Here is a 22,099-nt window from a genome sequence, read left to right on the forward strand (position 1 = left end):
AAGAGGAAAAAAAATGGAAACAAGGTCTTTGTAAATAGGGAAGGGTGGAGGGGGTGAAGGGAGGGCAAGGGAAGGGGAAAAAAGTAAGAACCAAGATACTCATGTAAAGGTACAAGATCCCAATGATGACTGTAACTGTATTTTATACCGAAAATGTACCAGTAAACTTAATGGGAAAAAAAAAAAGCTGGGGATTCAGTGGTTTCACCGCCTGGTGCGCAAGCACAAGGACCCGAGTTCGATCCCCAATACAAAAAAAGAAAAAAAAAAGGAATTGTTTCATTAGGTCACATTAGACCCCCCCCCCATGCTTCCCTATACTATGTGAGAGTCAAGATTCTCATATCCAAGACCCTTTCCTTACCACTCACAAGTGCTGTTAAACTTCAGGAATTTTGTGAACCAGCTGTTAAAGCAATCATTAAAAAGTAAATAATATAAACTTCTCACAAGTGCTGTTAAACTTCAGGAATTTTGTGAACCAGCTGTTAAAGCAATCATTAAAAAGTAAATAATATAAACTTACAATTAAATCAATGATATCAACAGCAAGAATATAAATGTTCAAAACTCATCACTTGTTAACTATTTCACTGTATTTTGGTGTTATCTTGCTCTTGCTGTTATATCAATTTTATCTATGACACATCTCTTGCCCTTCTGCCTTTAGTAATCACCTTGCCAGCTTGGCATCAGCCATGGTAGAATATTTACACCATGGATATTGGCAAATGCTGCAAGTCAGGGCTTGACTTGTTTTTGTCATGTCTCAGGGATGGAGAAAAGAGAAAATGCTATTAATACAGATTAAACAAAAGACTGTGTTGTGACTGTAGCCATCAAGTTGCAGAAATAGCACCCCCGTCAAAATGACAAAATACTCATCCAGCATTAAAAATCCACTAAATCAGCAGTCACTCCCGTCACTGATGACTGAGTGAAGCTCTAACAGATCCACACTGTTTCAATGTAAAATATCAAACAATACTCAGGTTGAAATTACATTCACTCATATAGGTTAACAACCAATACAAGTTTGGCCAGCATCAACAGAAGCTTCTATATTAATAAGTGTGCATTTTTATTGTTTGCAAATTGTGTCACACAGCAGGTAATTTATAATAAACTTATATGTATGTCTCATGTGTGCGCACACACACACACACACACACACACACACATCCCCTACTTGAACCCCAGGAGGTTGTTAAACATTAACCAGCACACATCGTATGTACTCTCTGCTGCTCCTGCGTGGGGATGTATTCTCTGCCCCTTCAGACCTGTTCCCACACCCCAGGCCTTCCACAAAACAATTGTTGCTGACACGCCCATCAGCAAGCTGCAATAGGTTTGTCTGTCAAAAGGGCTCAGAGAATGGAAGGAAATCCTTTGCATGTAATAAGGCCTGCTGAAGGCTCCCTTGCCTGGCTTCACAAGCTCACTCAGATCAGCCTGGCAGCTGTATTCATGGCTCCCCATTGGCATCACCATTCTTAACTTTCCTTGAGCAGCCCAGAGAGAGATAAACACTTTTAAATGAGACTAAAACCTTACTGAGTTTTACAGAAGGTATTGCCAAAGAGATTTAGTGTTCTGTACTTCCGAAGGTTTCATGACATTAATAAATAGCCTTCTCCTAAAAGCCCCCAGCCATTTGAGGTAGTTAAAAATATTTTAAAATACAAGATGGTTTTGTCACACTAGTAATTAACTGGTTAATTATTCCTCATCAATTTACTTTTAAATTTTACTGGGACATCAAGTATGATTTCGAAATTCCAATAGAAACAACAATTGCGTTGACTCAACTGTAGGATAAAAGCGCTGCCTTAGCAAAACTTTAAAAAGGAAGTCTCTTAATTCTTCTCTGGGCCACCATGAAAACAAGTGTGATTAAAGTGATTGTTATTCTTCAAACTCAGCGAAGCATAATGGAGTCTATAATCTTCACCAGAAGCTTACCACCAATGAGTTGGGTTTTTTTTTTAACTTAACAAACACTCCAAATTCAGGATACCCTGTTACAAAGGATTTCCTGTAACTCTCTGGAATATGCAATAGAAGCAAACAGAATTTAAATTTCTGAAAACATACAATTCAATTCAATTTCATCTCTTCAAATTCTTAAGCCAGGCAAAAATTATTATTTTCCAAGTTCTGGATTTTCTTTCTAAACTTCTCAATGACATATAAATCATACATTCCTCAATTTACAACTAAGTCTTAATTCTAGCATGTCAGCATTTAATAATTTTTCTGTCACAGGAGACTGAGAATACTGCAACCACAATCATTTCTCTCATCAGTCAGTTCAATACAAACGTGGAGTCCTTCTAGCAAGTGTCTGATTCTTACAATTCTTTGTCAGATGAGCAAATCCTTACAAGCCACTCAGCTGAACGTCCACAACATTTTTCAAGTGTCTCTTGATGTCACCAAGAATGAGTGATAGACTAAGATGACTGGCATCTTTAGTCATTTCCCTTTAGAAAAGAATGCTTGTGAATTATCAGTGAACAACCCTTGACAAAATGAAGTGTTTGTTGGAAATCCCCAGTTGTTAATTAAACACCAGCAGGACAAATATTTATTTGTCCTTAGGTGGGGCATCCCACCAGATGTTCAGCATTTTAGATATGGCTTCTTCCTCTCAGAGAACACCCCAGTAGTCAATAAGGTGCTTTAGGGGCCACCACGTGTGTACCCCAGCTCTGTAAGGCACAAAAGCAGTACGGTGCAGTGACACTAGCCAAAAGCACTCATGGCCTCTGGACAGGCACATACTGAGATGGGACCTTCCTCTTCTCTTACCAAGTGATCTGTCCCCATGTAGCCACTCTTTCCTTCCATAATAACACTACACTCAGTTTATTACAATGACATCTCGGGGCAGGATAGAAGAATCTTGGGTCCCTAGTTGCAAAGAGCCACCTACTAGCCCTGGACCTACTCAGACTTGGGAGAAAAAGGTTATCTTCTCTCTTTTAAACCACTGCTGTTGTTTCCTCCCCTGTAGTCCTAACTCATAATGTCAATCACACTAAGAGCATGAGACCTGGGCCAGTCTGTGCAAACTGTCCCCATTCTGCCACTGAAGAGCTGGGTGTCTTTGGACAGGTCATCTAAACTTTTTGTGTCTCTATGAAGTGGGAATGGCTGCAGGTACTCAAAACACGCTGTTAAGCTGGGTGTGGTGCACTTGGGAGGCTGAGGCAAGAGGATCACTGCAAGTTTGAGGCCAGCTTGGGCTGTGCAGCGAGTTCAAGGCTGCATACTAAGCCTCTGGAACATCACCTAACAGTAAGTGCTCAGTCACCACCACTCTCATCACCTCTGCTGCTGCCAGCACATCAGCCCATCCTGCATCTGCTACTCCTTGGTACAACAGAGAACTGCAAGGCAGGAGGCAAAGCTCCATGGCCACGCCTCTATGCTTCACTGCTCTCATTTCCCTGCATACCTGGACCTTCTCTCATCCTCCTTAGTCCCTTGTTCTTGCTAAGGATATCAACCCTCTTCCCTTTTTAGTGCTGGGTACTGCCTCCACACTGAGCTACAATCCTAGCCCACTGATTGATTGATTGATTGATTCAGACAGGGCCTCACTATATCACTAAATTCCCCAGGAGGGACCTAAAATTCTCCTGCCGCAGCCTCCCGGAGTGCTGACATTATAGGCATGCACCACCACACACCTTTACAGTACACCTCACCCACTATAATCCCTCTTAAATCTGATCCTTCTCACAAGAAATCCCAACCTCTGAGAATTTACTTCTGCCTATTTTTTCTGTTACAGGAATTTATGTAACCGTCTACTGCAATATTTCCATTGGGAAGATTAGAAATCCAAAGGGGGTGTGATGGAAGAAGAAGAGAGACAAAGCAGATAACAGCTGTCTGCGGAGTGAGGGAGGCCAAGGGAGCAGGAGCTGCCAGCTCCGGGCCATCCTCATGGGGTCTATTTGTGAGCTGGGTGCGGCCAGGTCATGTGAGAAAGGCTCATGTGCAGGCTCTGTACAAAGCTATCAGAGTTGGGTCTAATGCTCAGAAGCCCTCTGGGGCCAGGGGCTGAGCTCTGCTGAGGTTATAGGTTACCCAAAGCTTTGCTCGTCTCAAATACCAGTTAACTGGCTTCAGACCAAAGTACAGCCTTGCAGGGCAACTACTTCAAGTCATGACGTCAAAAAGGCATTTCTACATATCAGGAGCATGATGGAGAGGAAAAACAAGGCTTGTGTCTAAGCTTATTATGGGAAATGATTTGTCACTGTGTTACTGATAAAACTGTCTCTGACTTTAAAATGTTTCAAGGAGCCCAAAGAACCCGGCAGCAGTCTCACTTAGAGATGAGTCTAAAGTATAAACTAGTCATTCATTCAGGAGTTTTTAGGAATAGAAGTCTAAGTTTAGAGAGGTGATAACCCCAAAATTTATTGGACAAGACAAAATCTGATTTTCAAATGAAAACTGATTTTCTCTACTGTATACCCAAAAGAGAAGGTAGATCTTTAAATATTTCTTTAAATCTCCTTAATAACAGCAAATGCACGTCATACTAACCCTCAGAAGGACAATGTACTGACCAGAAGTAAAGTCACAATACTGTTTTTCTGTTCCACAGGAGACCACAACAAAGGTGAGAAATCCTAAAGAGAAAGAGAGTCTGGATGCAGGGACAGGGAAGTTGGAAGGCACCACTGTTGGGGCCAGCTTCCACCGGGTAGCCACTTGCCCCCTCTCTTGGGAACTCTTGCTTCGGAAACTGCCAAGAATAGTGGCTTGGAGACAAGAAAAAGCCCACAAATGTCCATTTAGCAACTGCTAAAGGCCAAGCACTGGTAATACTTTATCTGCTATTATTATTACATGTTCATAATAGCCCTATTCAATAGTTACGGATGGAGAAAAAGCTAGTAGGTAGTACAGTTCACAGTCAAAAGATGGTCTATCCAACTCTACAAGTGAGAACCATGGGAACCTCATTGCCCATTCAAGGAGGGGAGGACAGGCAGGATTTCAAACTCCCCTGAGTCAAGGGTGTTGGGTTCAAGATGAGCCTATCCCAACTTGGAACTCTGGAAGTATCTGCTCCTAGAAAGACAGGGTATATGTTCTACGAAGCTCACACACACAAGACAGAGCTTTGCCTCAGCTACATTACGAGCCAAGAGAGTTTTCTCTTATTAGTTCAAGATCACAAGCACCATTTGTAATATTTTTATGGCGCTGTCTCCTAAAAATAAACTTTTGGAATATAACTCATTCATTCATTTAAATACTGTAGTGCCTATTATGCACTTGGGAGGTGGCAGAAAACAAAATAAACCAAAAAAGAAAAAAAACAAAAATCCTACTCTAACAGGGTTTTATTTGTCTATGAGCAGAGCAGGAGTGGATTTTAAGGAATTACGTTATTTCCATGGGGTGTATTGTGTGCTGGTTATAAAGAAAAGTTTTCTATCAGCAAGAAATACATGTTGAAGTATTTGTGGGAAAAATAACATGATAGCTGTGATTTGCTTTGTTCTGGGTGGTGGTGGTGCTGGGGATTGAATTTAGGGCCTCAAACACGTTCTGTATTCACTCTACGACTGAGCTAAGCCCCCAGCCCTGAGATCTGCTTTTAATACTCAAAGTGGGAGAGGGAATAAGTAAGGAAACAGATGAAGTAAGATTTGCAACATACCTATAATTGCTGAATCTTGAAGATGGGTACATGGGGGATTTCATTATGCTACTTTCTTTACTGATGTCTGCTTAGAAATTTCTCTAATTAGAAGATGAATTCCTCCCTCTGACGAACTTTGAAAGATAATAAACAAGCAGTAATTTATGGTGTGTCAATCAGACCACAGAAGGGAGGTGAAAGGTTGGCACATAAATATAAACTTTCTACATGCATCGGATATTTACTTTACATATATATATATTAATGTAAGATGAGGTAAGTTGATAGCGTACAGTAAGAGACACATGTAACTGAATAAAATGGAAACTAAAAGATACTTGGTTTTCTGAGAAAGAAGGTGACAATTTGAGATTTACAAGAGGTTTTAAAGAAGTTTTGATGAAAATTACTTAACTTTTTCTGTTAGAACAAGACTCTGAAAGCATGTTAAAGAATGACTGTATTTAATCTCATTATAACCCCAGGAATTTGGTATTATTTCCATCATCTATAAAATGATGCCCTGGGGTGGAGAGAGGCTGAACATCTTGTCCAAGGTCATGTAAATTCCAAGTGGTGGAACTCAGCTGGGATCTGGGTAGCCTAGCTCTGGAGTTGAAATGTTTAACTATCAAACCACTGGGCTTATTCTGGTAGACAAGCAGCATCTGGAACAGTAAAACATAAAGTGCAGACTTAAAGCAGTGACTTGTTACTTCTGGGATTGTTACACACACTAAGTCCTGTGTTATGGGGCACTGTGGACAAAGAGGGCAGTCATACATGGAGAGCAAGCTGAATGGAGTAGAAGGCAGACTTGGGAGCAGAGCAGTGAGGAAGGTCTCCAGGTTGGATGGCACTAGAGAGTCAACCCTCCAGGCAAGAGCCCAGGTGGACCTGTCAAAGAGGCTGCTTCAAAAGACCAAGAGTGTAAGGGCATAAATAGGGGAGGAATAGAGTCATAGAGGAGGTTCTCTATCACTTCTAATGCTTTCCCTCTATGACCACCACCACATTTCCATCACTATCAACACTACCAATACCACTGCCTTCACCAGCAACAACCTCAACATCACCACCACCACCAATACTACCGCCACCATCACCATTACCAACACCACTATCACCACCACCAAGAACAACACCATCAACACCAACATCAACACCACTATTCCACTATCACCATCACAACTAGCACCACTATGAGCACCTACAACAACACAATCACCACCACCACCATTACCAGTATCACCACGAACAACCACAAGAATACTACTACAGTTGCCACCATTACCATCACCACCACTACTACTACCACCACCAACATCAATACCATCGACACCTACCATCCACCCCTGGTGGTCATGGAGGGGACATGGAGCAGATAGCTGAAAGAAGCAAGATAGTGAGACTCTGGTCTCTGGGCAAGAATGTTCCAAGCAGAGGACATGAAAAGAACGTGAGGCTGGAGCCTGGAGTACCCGGGACAACAAAGAGCCAGAGAGCTGATGCATGGCACATACAAGGAGAAAAGGACAGAGCTGAGATAACAGCAAAGCAGGTATCACCTGGGGAGGGTCTCGCAGGCTGTTTTGTGGCCTTGCTCTGGACTCTGAATGAGATGAGAAACCACACAGGATGCTGACCTAACAAAAGAACAAGGTCACTTTGACTGCTATGTGGAGAACAGACAGTAGGGGCAAGGTAGAAGCCCATAAATCAGTCAGGAACCCAGTGCAAACAACACAGGAGGAAATGACAGTGGACTGGGCCGAGTGGGAGCAGTGAAGACTGAGAACTTGTAAGAGTTGGAAGCAGAGCTTGCAGACTTGCATATGGGTTGAACCTAAGTATGAAGAGGGAAAGGATCTGAGAAGTCCCAAAGGCCTCATAACTGGGACTCTTATCTTTTCCCTAAGTTCTACCATCAACCTTTCCTTTGGGCTCAACCAAGAAGAAGTCTCTGTTAAGATGTATTCAATTACACTCTGGGAGGCAGAGGCAGGAGGATAACAAGTTCAAGCCCAGACTGGGGAACTTAGTAACTTAGTGAGACCTTGTTTCAAGATCTAAAAATAAGAAAGGGAGCAGGGAGGTAGCCTAGTGCAAAGGAGTTAAGAAAAAATACATGCATTTCAATCAGATTTGTGTTCTAGGTAGATACATCAATGCTGGCTCGGCAATCATTCTACAGTCTAGGCAAGAGATAAGCATCTGAAAGGATGGGAAGGAGGCGTAAGTGAATATGGACAGAGGCCCATTTAAGAAGTTATTGCCCACTGCTGGACCAGGCAGGAAAGGGAAGGCAAATGGCTTGCTGTGACCATTGAACTGCGGTGCTATTAACTAAGAATTGGAAAAGGAGGGGGAGAAAAACAACCCCAGGAAGTCAGAGGTAGGTCTGGAAAAAGAGATTAAGAGTCTGAAGCTGGGTGGGTGACTGTGTCAATTGTGCAAAAGCCAAATAGATAAATCCCAGAAGGAATCTGAGTAGGAGTGGGCGGCTTAGACCTGCCTACTCATCAGTTTTTCTCTTGACTTATTTTGAAACACAATAGGGCCTCACTGTGTGAGCCAAAAAGTTTACATCAGAATATTCTGTGAGACATGGCACTTGATTATTTTCTAATTGGCACAGTAACTAAAACTAGGCTACCACAATCTATTCCCTTTTAATTTGAAGAGGTCCTTCAGAGAGCTATCTTCATCAACTAAATTTACAAGTCACAAAGTAATTATTGTACACTTAGAACTCTGCATTGTGGCCTAGCTACATTCTTTTTTTTTCCTCCTCTCCAGTCAGAGAGCTGAGTTCTGAGTATGAGATTAACAAGCATAGACTTCGTAAATCAGCATGTACATATCTAGGCTGGTAATCTAACAGTACGGTTTTCATCCAGAACTGACACACTAGCATCAAACACCACATGTATGCATCCCACCTGGCAGTGGGAATGGAGAGGTGGACCCAAATTCAGGTCTAAAATGGATTCAAGGTCAACAGCAGGACCATACTCACCAGTGGATACAGAAGGATGGATATCTATACACGCCAGGAGCCTTACAACTTATAAAAAGGGCTAAGATACTTTCCCCACACTTAGAAAGGGGCATCTCTATTGGCATGGGATAGAACTGATATCTTGCCTGGAAATGCACAAGAGCCACTCAGACAGTCTGAAACATTAGAAAGACTTCTTAAACTATAATTTCTCTGATAGTTGTTTCTATTCCAGAATAAACAAACTCCCTGATGGGTCTGCAAGTTCACAATAAAGCAGGGAAAGTCAGGTAATGAACCCAGAACACCACATTTACTACAAGCCCATAAAACTTTTAAACCAAGAAAGGTACTGGGCTCCCATGACAGAAAATCATCCAACCAAAATCATTTCCAAAAGAAACCTTTAAGAAGCGTCAACTCAGAGCCCTTTGGGATTTCCTCAAGTGGGGTTCTTTTCATCTCCTCTTTTTCCCCCTTTCTTCTCCTGTCCTTGTGCTTCACTCTTATTTAAATATTTAGCTACATACTCAGAATTTCTATTCCTCAACCAATTTCTGAAAACTGAGGGGTTTTTTTTGGCTTAGATTTCTTAAAGCTAATTTCAATCAGCAGGAAAAAAAAGGTATTGTGTTCCCACTTACTCTCAAGGATTTTACAGTCAAGAGAAAGCAGACAACTAAATGGTCATGAAAGATTTCACAGCGTGAGCACTGAGACAAAGGGCACTTGACTGTGGGTGTGTGGGAGGCGAGCTTATCCATCATGGCTTCACAGACAGCATCACACACAGCTATGGGCCACTGGGGTTCTTCACAAAGGAGAGGGCAACAGAAGCAAAATGTGGAGACAGGTACACAGGTAGGACAAAGCAAGTAACAGTGGCCACCTGCCCCCTCACCTCACGAATTCCTTCTCCTTGAGATACAGTCTTGGCTAACATTCACTTCTGAATCAACTTTTTACCACCTCCTCTGCTAACACTCTCTTCTTCTCTTCTACTGCAGCTCTTCCTGTTTCCAATATAGTTCTTTGCACAGCAGCCCAAGTGCTAATTGAGCATTAATAGGATTATGTTACTCCCCTGCTTCAAATCCTCCAATGCTTGGCATCATACTTGGAGCCAAAATCTTGGACATTAGAAAGTTCTACACAACCCAGACCCTGCCTTCCTCCCCAACTTTATCTCCTGCCTCCTGCTTCTCTTCTGTTCATACACACTGGTTGCTCTTCTTCTGTGGGGTTCATGGAGCTTATTTCTCTCTAAAGTCTTCCATATTCACCGTTTCCTCTTTCTAGAATGTTCTTTCCTCCTATCTCCTCAGGATCACTCTTCATGATTCAAACTGCACCTCAGAAGTAACCCTGTACTATAGTTTGGATCTAGAATATCCTGATATAGTCTGGGTAAGTGTCCCTCAATGGCTCATGTGCTAAAGCCTTGGTTGTCAGCTTGTGACATAAGTGGATGTTGGTATAACCCTTAGGAGGTAGGGCCTAGTGGAAGGAAGTGAGCTCACTGAGAGTGTGCCCTTGAAGGGGATACTGGGACCCCAACCCCTTCCTCTCTCTCTGCTTCCAAGCTGCAATGAGGTGAGCAGCTTCCTTTTTTATGTAGTCTCACCACGATGTTCTGCCTTGCCACAGGCCCAAAAGCAACAGGGCCAACCACTCATGGACTAGAACCTCTGAAACTGTGAACAAAATAAACCCTTTCTCTTTATAAGCTGATTACTGTAACAGTCAAGAAAGCTGCCTAACATACCTTCTCAGGTAGGCCTTTTTGACCACCCAGGAAAATACAGTGCTTTCCAACTCCATCCACTTCCTTGTTTAATTTTCTTTAAAGTGCTGTTGCAGAAAGTTTGGCCCTTCACTCCAGGTTTAGTCTGTTTTGTTCACCACTGTATACCCAGAACTTACAAAAGTATATTTATTAAATAAGTTGATTTAATCTGAATCCTCAGTGTAATGAACATTGCATTTCTACTACAGTAAAATAAACAAACAAACAAACAAAAAACAAGCCAAATGTGTTCTCTTTTCCTAGCTTTTCATTGACTTTTGCCTCAGGAAACTTAAGGCCCTTCTTTTAACATCTAGGTGGCTTTTCCTAGGTCCTTTTATGTTATTGTTCCAATTATCTAATAACAGAGCATAAAACTTAAGTGTGAGACTCAGCAAACATAATAAAATAGCTAGTACTTATCAAGGGCTTATTTTGTACTAATTCTTATCCATACATTAGCATTTAAACCTCATAAGATCTTTACTATAGTTTTATCCTCAGTTTAAAAGGCATTTTTAAGTAACTTCCAAATGATTGCTAATTCTATCCCAGTCCCACATTTCAACTCTAAGTATTCAGACCTTAGAAAAACAAACTTATCTTTTCTATGTACACCATTTTTTCCATAACCAACATCCCAGAAACAGCCTCTGAATTAAGAGTACAATAAATAAGGAAAGAAAGCACGACAATATCAGATTTGATAATATATGTACCAAATAAAAATTTTCTTATTAAAGAGTAGGTCCTGATGTTTGCCAAGTATGTTTTCTGTATACATTAGTAATGTAAAACTAAGGAATTGTTTGAATAGTTATTGCTAAGCTATTATGTCTTTAGCTAGTATGAAATTGTACTCTCTTCTTTATTTCTATAAGACTTTAGGAACAAATTTCTGCTAACTCGCTATTTAGAAATGTATTAGACTCTAGCACTGGATTGGACAGTACTACCTGTCATCTTGACATATGACAGATCATAAAGCAAAACGAGTCTCCTTTTGTTCCTTGGGGGCATTCTGTATTTTGAAAGTCATTGCTATTGCGAAACTCATCACAACTTAATTTTTAGAACTTTATAACATTTGCTTCCATTTCAGGTAAGTTCTAAAAGGAAACAAAGAACAGGAATGCTTCATAATAATGACACTTTTGGAAGCCATCTGAATTCTATGCTGCTAAAGGTAATGCTCTGTAGTGATGGGAATACCCGTGGCCAACCAGGGTTCAACATAACACAACAATCATTGTTTTTGTATTGCTTTCTTTGAGATATATATATATATATATATATATATATATATTTTTTTTTTTTTTTTTTTTTTTTTTTTTTGTACTGGGGATCCAACTCTGGACCTTGTGCTTGCGAGGCAGTCAGCGGCACCACTAAGCTAAATCCCTGGCCCTTTCTTTGCTATGTTATTTCTAAGCTCAGATATCACTAAAGATTGTGATTAAATGGAATACTTTAAAGCTAAATCTAAACACTTAGTTGCTAAAGAAGGGGGTAGCACTTGCAAATATCTTATACAGACAGCGAAGAAAAGTGGAAAGAAAGCCAAGACCACCAAGATTTTCCTCCCTGTGCTCCACAAGCTTCCAGATAGGTCCCAAAGCACTTTCCTTGCAGAGCCATTACTAATCAGCTGCTCTGTGCACCTACTCCCTGTCTGCTCCCAGGCCAGCTCATTACCTTTGCAGCCCCACCCTCCTTATTCCTTATCAAGCACCTCCCTAAAAATGCTCATACATGATGGGAAAGGCCTAATATACAGCAAAGGAAGAAACTTCTCTTAGAAAATGAACTTTTAAAGACTCCATCTCCTCCAGTAGCTTCCTCTGGCAATCACTCAGCAATCCGAAAGTCTTGATTCAGAGTAACTCAGGCCTCCTCATTTATATGTGTAGTAGTTTCAAATTTTAAAAAGCATAAGACACCTGAATGTTTAAACTGTAAGCTATTTCAGAACAGCCACCATATTCTCCTTTGAGGCCGCTATAATATGTTAGCACAACACAGATACTTAAACTAATAACAGGCTTACACATTTCCAAGGAACAAACACAGGGTCGTATATTTATGCCTCTGATTACAGTTTTCCTCCCTCACAGCACATCAGAGAAGCGCTGGTGCCAGGGTTTGGGGATTGTCTGTAATCACACAGCCATGGGAGCTGAGCCATGATGCTAAGGTCCCTTCTCTCCTCCCAGTGGCCTCACTTCGTCCCCTCCAGTGTGACCAGCTTTCTCATCACAGGTGACAGCCTTAAATAGCTATGACCACGGCTGCATTGTGCTTAACACACATCCCTGGAATAGCTACCCATGACTTCTTTGCATTTACTTGTTTCCAAAGATTCATATTTCAGCTGGAGTTGGTGTCTGATCTAAAGACCTGAAACACAAGAGCCTTTAATCACACTGGAAAGCAGACAGAGGAGGAGGAGGTGGCTCGAGAAGGGACAAGGTCTGCACTTTGTTTCCTCCTTGACCAGGCGCTAATCGACCATCCCTGTCAGGCAGGGTGTAGGAAGAGGACTTTGTACTGGGTTTAGTAGCTAAGTTGGGAGAAAGTGGGTGGAGCTGACAGTGGCCCAAAGAAACAGACTGCTGGAGGTTGCAGAAGGAAGGACAGGCTCAGCATGTGCAAAGAGCCAGCATGACTCTCAGCTTCCGAGGGCTGGGGACTTGGGTGACACGTTGAAATAAAAATCAAAGCAACATGAGAGCACACCTTATTACAGCTAGAAGAAGTCAGTGTTGTCAAAACTTGCACTGAGTCATCCAGAAAAGGAGAGGTTAAAAGAGTCGGGTGGAGGGGGGGGGAGTGTAGCTGGAAGAAAAATACAACAGCTCTAGACAGGTTGCAAAAAAAAGGACTTGATTGGGATTCAGAGTTTAGAGAGTGGTCAGAAAAGCCAACACTTCAGAGTATATTACTCCTCTCCCAGGGAGGAGGTGGGGAGATGCTGCAACGGAAGTCAGCAGGGGAGGAGGGTGGGTGGATACGGAACCTCCCCCATGCCACTGTCAGAAGGGACACCTACTTCAGTCAGAAGGATGCTCAGTACCCTGAGGTAGGGAGGAGTGAAGGAGTATTTAGGTTAAATTAAATCTAGCAAACAGAAGGAAGAAGGCCTGGAGCTACTGCCTTCACTGCTCTTAGGAAGGCATCTATGTGCAGTGCATCAAGGATTCACATTATCCAGCCACACAAGCTGTTCAACCTCACCCTACACAAGTTATGTGTAGGTCAAGTTCACTCGATCAGGATTCTCTGATACCCTTTGGTCACACTAAAATGAATGTTTTAAAGTATTTTTAAAAATATATCAAATCATTCTATTTACTACATTACTATTTTACTCTTTGCCAGGTCCAAGTCAATATTCTAGAGCTAAAAAACAGAGGAAAGAGATTCAGCTACAATGCAAAGCATTATAGCAGAATCTTACATGCAACTATAGAGGAACATTCATTTATTCAATGAATATTATTGAGCAGAAATAAAAAATGCATTTCACTGATGCTAAGATGCACCTTTTTTTTTTTTTAAACACAACTTAGAGATGATCCATTTACTACAGTAGCTGGTGTCAGTGTTACTGACAGCACTTCTTTCTTAGCTGTACATTTAAAATGGTGTATTTTGGATTGGGGATATAGCTGAATGGTACTGCACACTCGCCTAGAGATCCTGGGTTTAATCTCCAGCACCATTTTTTTTAAAAAGGTGTATTTCAAAGGTGTCTTAGAGCTGATGAAACAGGAACTCATCAAAATCATTACAGTTTCATTTCAAAAGTTGCCTCCTCCAGAGGCTCACTGGACCACAAATCGAAGGTAGCCCACCCAGCACTCTGATTCTTTCATCTTATTGATCACACTCTATGGAGACCAGCTCTCTTGTGTTGGTCAGGCATTACTCTAGGCACAGCAGGTTCTCAATAAATGACTGTGGAGGTGAGTAAGTTAGCATTCACTGAGTAATTACTACATATCAGACCCTGAGCTCAATGCTTTACAGTAGAAAAATCTCACTTATTGTTAGGAATTAAGAGGTCATTCTTATCATCTACCTGAAAGGTGGGTAACTTGCAGCAGGTAAGTGAGGAAGCCAGGATAGTTCTTCCACCCTGGAAAGGGAGTATCCATCAGCAGGAAATCACTATATTTGTTCATACACTCCTGTGTAAGCACAGAGGTGGAGGAGCCTGCATCTCTCCCCACTGAGATGAGCAAGGATACTGGGGAGGAGACGGGTATTTACTCTTTGTATGGAAGGATCCCACTACAGGGGAGAGACTACACAGCCCACCTAGGACCTGTAAGTTATGCTGACCAGGAGGGCCATGGAATGCTTGAGGAGGTGCTGGGAGAAGAGTAGCACAAAGACAAGATCTTGGTGCGCTGCTCAGGGGTTTGGTCTTCATTTCATGTGTAGTTATCAATGTTAAAGTTCAACATGGCTGTGACAGTTAAACTGGACTGTCCACTTGACTGGCTTGAGAGACGCCAAGAAGATTAGTAAAGCACACTTCTGGGTGTGTCTGGAAGGGTTGTGGAGGTGTGACTTTGGGGTCCCATCTTAGCCCTCTCACTGTCTTTTCTGGCACTGTTTCCCTTCACTGCTTCCCAGCTACCATGAATTAAGCACCTTTACTCAGCCAATCCCTTCTGCCATTATTTTTCTACCATTAAGCCAGCTGACTATGGACTGAAGCCATGAGCTTAATTAAACCTTCCTCCTTTAAATTGTAATTATCAAGTATTGTGTCCTACCAACAAGAAACCTGATTAATACAGTGGCTTTTATTCCAACCCAACCAAATTTCTCCCTATTCAGCTTCTAACTCCATGCAGATATTGAAGTTTGGTACATCTGTTTTTATGGGAACTGCTTGGTATGTCCAACACAGACGTCTAGTCCCAGTGCAAAAAGAAAATACACAAGAGTAACAGAAAAGGCAAAGGAGATCTTGATTATGCATCATGCTATACTGAGTCAATTCAGATGGCATCTATGAATCTTCTCATTTTCTTTCTCCATGAAAATAATGAAGGATGCTACAAACACAGACTATTTCATCTAGAACAGTTAGCAAACTACAGCCTCAGGCCAAATTCAGCCTGCAGCCTGTTTCTGTTTGGCCAATGAAAAATATCTTCCTTCCTTCCTTCCTTCCTTTCTTTCCTTTCTTTCCTTCCTTCCTTCTTTCCTTCCTTCCTTTCCTTCCTCTCTCTCTCTCTCTCTCTCTCTCCATTCGTTTGCAACAGGGTCTCCCATGCAATCCAGGCTGACCTTGAACTCACTATGTAGCCCAGGCTAGCCTTGAATGCATGGTGATCCTTCTGCCTTAGCCTCTCGAGGGCTAGGATTACAGGCAGGCACCACCATGCCCAGCTAGCCCTTATATTTTTAAAGTGTTCCAAACAAACAAAATTCCCCAAAGTCAAAGAGTATAGACAGAGATCAACTTTGACCACGTGCCTAAAACACCTACAGTCTGGCTTTTTATAGGACAAGGTTTGTCACCTCTGGAGCCGGGACTTCTCTCCCTGGTCCTCTTCATGCATGCCAATCACAGACCACTTAAATTGTACTAAATGTGACTAGAAGCACAGAAAATGAGATCTTTTTTTTACCATTTCAACTATGACAGCTCATTTAATGGTATGATGCTTTGGATTAAATAATTCTTATAAGGAATTAAAAGCCTGATCTATCATGAAATTCACTCATGATAGAGTGTTAAAATTCACATTTTAACTCTGATTTTCTTTGACAGTTTTTTGTTGTGGCTGTTTTTTGTTTTTTGGTACCGGGGATCTAACTTGGGACCTTGAGCTTGCACGGCAGGCACCAGAACCGCTGACCTAAATCCCCGGCCCCTTCTTTGACAGTTTTAAAAGTTTTTTTTCTTGCATGGCAAAGTCTTGCTAGCTTTTGGCCAAATACAGTAATGGTTTGACCATCCCCTTGCGGGTGATAAGAGGCTTCGGGAGACTCCACAGCACCCGGGTTATTAAAGCTTAACCAAAACAACTTTCTTAATTAAAGGCCCAGTTAAAACTCCAACTCTCCTCCCATCAGGTTATTACAAGTGGGTGTAGCTGGAATTTAAAAGAAAAATTTAGCCTAACATTCATTAACAACCTAGGAGTTGTCTTTCCTCTAGGATTATATGTGGAGGGAGAAAGAAGAGGAGGATTATGAATCTGAACCCAGCAGGCTTTAGCTTTTCATCAAACTTTAATTCAACGTTTTGTCCTTCATTGTGTGGAGGGGTAAATTCCAGGATCCCCAAGGATACCACAATCTGTAGGTGCTCAAGTTCCTAATATATAAAGGTGTAGTATTTGGTTATAACCTAAATGCATATCTTCCTGTATACTTTAAATCATTTCTAAATTACTTATAATACCTAATGCAATATAAATGTTAGGTAAACAGCTGTTATACTGGATTGTTTAAGGAACTGTGACAAGAAAAACATCTTTACATGTTCAATACAGATGCAACTTCCTTTTTTAAGTATTTTCACTCCAGTTGGTTGGATCCTGGGATCAGAACCCATAGATTTGAATTCTGGGATCCAGAGCATAGAGATATAGGAGGTCACTCGAACTTCAAAGAAAGATGTAGAAGGTTGGAAATTTTTACTTGGCTCATAACTCACTGGAAAAAAATCTTTTGGTAACACCATGTGTACAGATTGAAAAGATACTCAGACTCAAACATGAACACTAGTCTAGATATCTAGTCAACTCCTAATCACTGGCAATATAATCACCCAGGCATACAAGGTATGACAGAAAAACATAGGGAACATTTACATTTAAAAAATTCTATCAGTAAAAGACATATTGCCATTAATTCCTTTCAAAATACTTCTCCTCCCTTGGAATACACTTAACCCATCATTTTTGCTGTTTTCTGAAACAGTTCTAGAAGTTCTCTGCCATGAGTGCCTTTAGTTACATTGTTGTGACTGCCTCAATGTCCTGAATTGATTGAAAACGTTTACGTTTCATGGTCATCTTGACTTTGGGAAAGCCAGAAATCACATGGTGCCAAATCTGGCAAATAAAGTAGATGAGGACACACTGTAATGTTTTTACAAGCCTGCCTTTCTGTTGGATGGCATTGGAGCAGCATTCACTGTCTTTCTAATCACACCTTATGAAAGAGGTCTTCCAGAACTGCTTCAGGAAGAGGCAAGAATGATGGGATAAATATGTTAAAGTACGTATTTGAGGAATATTCAGAGGGGGATTAATAGCAATGTGTCTTTGTAATAAAATTATTTATTTAAACATTCACTGTATATTTTCATCACAGTACTTGGTACCCTATGGTCCAGTAATTCTGCCACAAACCTGATGCTCACTGCTGAGGCCAAATACTCAACATAGAAATGTATTTCTAGCTTCCTTATTGAAATATCTGTTGCTTTTCATCAGCACGGGACATATAAAGAGGAATATGCAGTCACATTTTAGTCTTGTGTTGTTAACTCTTCTGTCAGTGAGCTCTACTTGGCACTGATGCCCACAGCTCTGAATGGCCAGATGGATTCAGGTCAGCTTTTCTTTTAAGAAAGACCGATGCAGGCCTGGGATGAGACATTAATATCTGACAGTCTGCTACATACAAGTACAAGGTTAAAGAGTCTTTGTCTAGAAAGTGTTTCCATCCCCAACTCTGCCTGAATACTTGAAACCATACTTTCCTAAGGCAGAAGAGAAAGTAATTTTTTTCCTTAAAGACTGAACCATTATATTTCACTAAAAATGTTTCCAGCTGGGCATGGCGTTCCACCCCTGTAATCCCAGCACTCAAAAGGCAGGGGCACGAGGATCACTGTGAGCTCCAGGCCAGCTTGGGCTCCATAGCAAGTTCAAGGCCAGCCTCGACTACATAGTGAGACAGTCTCAAAAATAAAACAAAACAACAACAAAAATATATATTTCCATGCAATCATCACTTAGAAGTAATGCAGTTTGGGAGAAAGAGAAGTGAACCTTAGCTCAGTCACAGCTCTGCCAATACAGAATATTTTAACTTCCTACAAAATCTCTCCCTTCTGGGACACAGTTTATTTATTTATTTATTTATTTTATTTAATTTATTTTTTTTCCCATTAACTTTATTGGTACATTTTAGGTATAAAATACAGTTACATTCATCATTGGGATCTTGTACCATTACATGAGTCTCTTGGTTCTTTTTTTCCCCCCCTTCTCTTGCCCTCCCTTCACCCCCTCCACCCTTCCCTATTTCTCTTGTTTCCATTTTTTTCCTCTTCTCATATTTTTTCCTTTCTCTTTTTTCCCTTCCCCTACCCCTCCCAATTACCCTGCTCTTTTAGACCTTTTCTTCCTGTTACACAATATCAGTTATACATTTTTTAAATTACAATATTAAGATCTAGGAGACATTACCACAGATTTGACAGAATTTAAAAGGATATAGAAAGCATATTACAAAAATCTGTTTTGAAATAAATTTGACAACTTCTAAAAAGTACCTTGGAAGACAAATTAATGAAACTAACTCTGGAGGAAATATAAAATTTGAATAGCACCTATTAAAGAAAGTATATTCCTAGCTTGAAAACCTACCTATATGACAACAGTGGGCTCATATACATTTTAACTGATAAGTTATATCAAACAATTAAAGCAGAAAAAAGAAGGAACATTTCTCCCCTCATTTTAGGAACTCAACATTGTGCTAATCCTAAAACTGGATAAAGATAACAGAAGAAAAAAGTATGAACATAGATAGAAATTTATTTAACAAAACAAACTCTTAGAAGTCAGATCTGGCAGGATGTAGAAAGTGGTTTTGTTATGGGGATGGCAGTGTTGGTTCAGCATTGGAAGATCCACCCCCAAAAGTCATCATTTTAACAGAGGAAAGGAAAAAGCCATATGATCCTGTCAGTAGTTGGAGAAAAAGTACTGGACTATTCTACAGCTGTTCATGGTAAAAGCTATCAGGAGCCTAGAAGTAGAACAGAAACTTCTCAACAGATTAAAGACATGTACTCCATACTTCCAGCGAGAACACCTTATATGAATGGAGAAGATACAATGCTTTCTCCTTAAGGTGGGGAACAAGGGCAGATATGCTTACTCTTTATCTGTGGGACACAGTTTATTGACAACAATCATCTTCAAAGCATACCATACACACTACTTAATAAGGATTATTTCGTTTAATCCTCAGCACAACTTTGGAGGTAAGGACCATTCTTTCTGAAATTCATAGAGAAAGAAATGAGGATAGGTGAGAAAATCCAGACAGAGTGAATAACTATGATTATTACTTTTCTTAATTATAAAATAATCCACATCTTAACAATTCTCTTAAAAGGTCGAGGTCTCAGAGCTAATGAGATGCAGAGGCAAGCTCCCTACACAGGTAGGCTGATCCCAGAGCACTGGGTCTTAATTGGCGCGCTTGTTTAATCTTTACGACATAAAGGGCTGGGCTAGATCATCCATGAGCCATCCCAGCTTTAAATGTACACGAATGTAATTGTCCCTGCAGGAGGATTACAGGGTGACAACTCTTTGAAAAACCAACTCCTGGCAATGAAAGAGGGAGAAAACCACAAAAAGTGGACTGTAGCATTAGTAATCAGGGTACAGACTCAAGAATTGCTTTTAGTTTACTATGGGCTCAACAGATCTAGGACTATTCAGATTTCTCATATTTACACATCAGACTCTAAATCATTAAAGCTGAATTAATTCATTGTAAATATTATATTCCCAAAGCAGAACAAACTAGTACCAGTTATTCTTGGTTCGGAAAAATTACGTTGTTTCTTTCTATGGATTAAAAAGTGATCACTTAACCTCTTTGAACTACAGCTCAAAGTCTCTCATGGAAATGTTTCAACCTAGTAACAATCATCTATATTTAAAGATACTTCAAGAAGTAGTGCCCATAGGAAGATGGAGATGAGCAAGAAAAATCTGCCAAGGAAGAGCAGACTTAGGGCATGGACAGCTGATCAGTGCTCGCTTTAGCATCTAGCTTTGGGGAGCTGCGACACCAAGGGGAAGGGAGGTCACACAGTCACTGATGCTGGTGACTCACTTAGGGAGGAAGCCACTGAGATGGGAGAACTCTGGGGATGAAAATTCTTCTGGTTAAGGTTTAGTGGCCTGGACACCCGGTCTCAAATAGGACAAAAAGTCAAGTCAGGAATTGGGAGGCCAGACTCAGAGAATTTAAAAAGTCAAACATCAACCCATCCATTTTGTTTGGAAGTCTTAAATATTGTAGAACAAATAATTACCAGTAGGATGGGGATGTGCCTGGAGCTGTAGAAACTATCTAGTTCATATACACTCCCTTAGAAGTGAGGAGGCAAGGTCACCAAAGGAGCCTACTCAGGTCCCACATGGCAAAGCCAAAGTCAGAAGTGTTTTCTTGGCACTTTAATAAAAATCCCAAATCTTCGATCCCCAGTACCAAAAAAAAAAAAAATCCCAAATTGATCAGTTTTTTAAAAGTATGCCAACTACAGAAACAGGGAGCCAGAACACGATGATTTTAACACTTGATAACTATTTTCACAGCAATGTGTGATGCGTCTAGGCCTGGAATGCCTTTAAATTACAAATGTGACTCAAAGTTAATATCCTGATCTCCTCCTGGTTTTAGTACAAAGCACAAGGTAGCTCTGTATTCAATCTGTCCCAAATCCCCAAGCCGCCTCTCACTCGCTCAGAGCTGGACCTTGTCTTCTCAGAGCGATGCGTGAGCAGCCTTCCAAGACACCCACACTCGGCGACTTCAAAAAATAACGCGCAGCAGCACGGGCCACCTGAGAGCGGTACAAAGCGCGCTGAGGAGGACAAGAACTTAATGAAACACCGGCTTTGCAAACAAGAACCCACCGACACAGTAGAAATGATCTGCCTCATTGTTCTCCGTGAACCAAGGGAAACACAACAGTTTAATGACCTTTTCCTCACCCGAGCGTCCTGGGGCTTCTAGCTGAGGCGCAGAACACCGCTGCGGCCACAAAGAGGGGGCTCGGGCATCCCCGCGGCCGCCGCCCCCTCCCTTGGCCCGGTGAAGTCGCTGCCCCCCGGGAGCTGCGGTTACTCCGAGACCCACCGGCCGGCCGCCAGCTCTCGACTCCCCCACTCACCCGCTAAAAACTGCTTCTCCGCGGAGCTGGGGCGCCAACGCGAGCGTCTGCAGTGGCAGCGAAGCCCCCGCTCGCCTATTCCACCGCGGGTCACTCGGTCCCGGGAACCTGGCGCACCACTGTTGGGGGGAGCACGGTGGTCGGCAGTGGGGTTCCCTTTCCCGACCGTTCCGTTGGAGTGGGGGTGGGGGTGACAGAAAGTCCTCGGAGAGGCAGCAAACCCTGCAGCGCTGTACTGAGCGGAGGGGCGGGGGCGCCGGGCGGGGTTCGGGGTTCCGGGCTCCCGGGGCCGCGGACAGCACCTGCGCCCGACCCCGATCCCCGGCGGCGCGGCGTTCCCCAGCACCCTCTGGCTGTGTCCAGAAGGAGCGCGAAGGGCACTCCGGGCCGGCGCCACGCTCCGCCCGCCCCCACCTGCTTATCTGAGGTCCCCGGGTGTCCCCGTCCCATCCCCGAAGG

General features: G+C 41.9%; 1 protein-coding gene across 7 annotated transcripts in view; it reads right to left on the minus strand.

Moving 5' to 3' along the window:
• Positions 1 to 22,099, minus strand: part of Plekhg1 (pleckstrin homology and RhoGEF domain containing G1) — a 256,733-nt gene that overhangs the window by 234,474 nt on the left and 160 nt on the right. For 2 of the 7 annotated variants that reach the window (XM_021237913.2, XM_087193457.1), the window contains exon 1: positions 21,641 to 21,806. The exons of 4 other annotated variants lie outside the window; for them this stretch is intronic. The gene's annotated coding sequence lies outside the window, so the exon portion shown is untranslated. Of the gene's footprint in view, positions 1 to 21,640; positions 21,807 to 22,099 lie in introns of those variants that run through there. One more of the 7 variants, XM_087193458.1, reaches the window with a different exon arrangement.

This window comes from Heterocephalus glaber, unplaced genomic scaffold (genome assembly GCF_053883595.1).
Source record: "Heterocephalus glaber isolate CG9 unplaced genomic scaffold, H.glaber_assembly_v1.0 deba00001593, whole genome shotgun sequence".
NCBI lineage: Eukaryota > Metazoa > Chordata > Mammalia > Rodentia > Bathyergidae > Heterocephalus > Heterocephalus glaber.